Source organism: Humulus lupulus, chromosome 7 (assembly GCF_963169125.1).
Source record: "Humulus lupulus chromosome 7, drHumLupu1.1, whole genome shotgun sequence".
Lineage (NCBI taxonomy): Eukaryota > Viridiplantae > Streptophyta > Magnoliopsida > Rosales > Cannabaceae > Humulus > Humulus lupulus.
In genome coordinates, this window is record NC_084799.1 from 18,697,269 (window position 1) to 18,699,594 (window position 2,326).

The following is a 2,326-nucleotide window of genomic DNA, read 5'->3' on the forward strand; positions in this document are numbered from 1 at the left end:
CTTAAAGTCACGTACTATCAAACTTATGAAGATATTGAATCTAATTAAATAATCTTTATTTAATTAAAATATAATTCAAATTAAATCTGATTATTTATTCAAATCATATTTAAAAAGAATAATTGAATAACTGATGAAACAAACTTATTTGAAATTCATAATTCAAATCTCAGGATAAATATCCTTGAGTTAGGGGACACACACTATACTGTACAGTGTGTGTCGCCCAACCCTATTAAGGTTTCCCTAATTTTCTCATTTGTTTATTTAGTCAACTTTTAAGACAATATATTTATCCCAACATAAATATCAGTTAATTCAAAATTAACTTTATCTTAAAATATCAGTTTTAAATTAAATAAATAAATATCATATTATAAATAAGATATTTATTAATCCCTCTCTTTATATTAATCCAAACAATATTAATATTAATTTTAACCTATAATTTTTCAAAATAAAAACTATATAGTTAAATAATTAATTAGTTCATAATTAATCATGTTGACGTGGTTTTTCGCCAATAGTGAATTAAGAAAATAATAAAGTTAAATTAGTGCTTGATTGTAAACCGAAGTAAGAAAATAACTCTCAAGAACACTGGTCTTTTTACGTGGTTCAGTGGTTAAAATCCACCTAGTCCACGAGTCTATATTATTACTGTTTTTCTCTCTCTATTTTGACAGAGTTTTGGTATTATAGAATTATCCTCCCTTTTGTTGTCCAATATTCTCAGTATTGATAGAGAAATTCCTTGGACATGTTTGGGTAACCCCGTGAGTCAATCACAGATTTGCGTATTTATTAAATTTATTATGGATATTCCCATTTATACTAGGATATGATCTGATCATGAAATAAATAGACTCCTAATATCTGGGGCATTAACTATCATAGGCTGGCCATAAATGATCGTATAAAGTATCCGGGTCTTAGGGGATCTGCGGACATGTCATATGTTCAATTCACCCGAGCTGAATACACCGCTGAGCTTGTATCATGGAGGCCATGCCTTATAAACACTATAAGCTCACGCTTATCAATTTATGCATCCCTAGCTCGTACAACCACCGTGAAAATTGTGCTGTCTATATGGAACGTACATGGACTCCTTGGCTATTTCTTCCATGCATTTATTTGCTAGCTGCATACAATCTGAGGGAAAGACCTGTGCTGAAATTAGGATACACATTTACCCCCAAGTCCCTACTCGTGGTTTATGATGTCATCTTTTGACCTAAACAGTAGGGACTTTTAGACTTCTATAGCAATAAACCATGCCTGCCCACTACTTGAGTACTGGACACATGAAACACTACAATTGACGTATGCTCGGGTTTTAAGGACTGCAATAATTGTCTTGTCAACTTTTTACCGCCCTTTTGTCCTTTGAAACACAACCCTTGGATCTTGTATTGACCTAATCAGATGGCTCAAATTGATTTATGCCGTTTACGTATAAATAGGGTAGACAATTTCCACAGTTCATCACCTTTTATTCGAAAACTTCATCTATCTTCTCTCTTCTGTGCTTTTCAAACCTTCTTCCTTCTCAGAGAAAAGAAAAACCCAAAAACTCTTTGTTGCAAGATCTCTCAGACATCCGGTTGTTCAATTACTCAAGAGTGAGTCTCCCAGGCTTTGCGAAACATACTTCTTCAACTGACGAACACACTATAAGTATTGTCGTTTCAAATAAACTCTTTCTTTACTGATTTCTACCTTTTATTTACCATGTTCATCCATGCTTTGGCGTAGTGGATATTAGGGTGTTTTCTCGATGTTTTTGGCACATAGGTTTCAAATTTAGGTTTACTGAGAAGGTTTAGAATATCTTTTAAAACTATGACATTCACAAAACTGGGTATTTTCTGGGTAGATTTGGGTAATTTATGCAGATTCTAGGAAATACCCATTCGGGTTATAGAAGATGAAAGGTTAGGGTTCAAATATCAGATTGCTTAGGGAACACGTTTCTTGGGTGGTTTTTTTTTAAAACCTGCCCCCCAATGACAGTAGTGGCCGGATTTTCTGACACACGGATCCCTAAACGTCAAGGATCTGTTGGGAAACCGAGGCACGTAGCGTAGGGTAGTGCGTGGGATCACGCAACTGGCTAAGAATAACTCAGCTCGTATATCATATATATCATTCTCCCCCATACATCCATGTCATAACCTATATAAAATCTTAGGTTTCCTACTAAGTGACTCGTCATTCTTGTTTGTTAGGCGATCTAATGGCACCCAAGAAGAGCGTACCCTAGAAGACGTACCCAAGAAAAATGCAGATGGCTCGTCCTCTCAACAAACCAACAAGGGAAAAA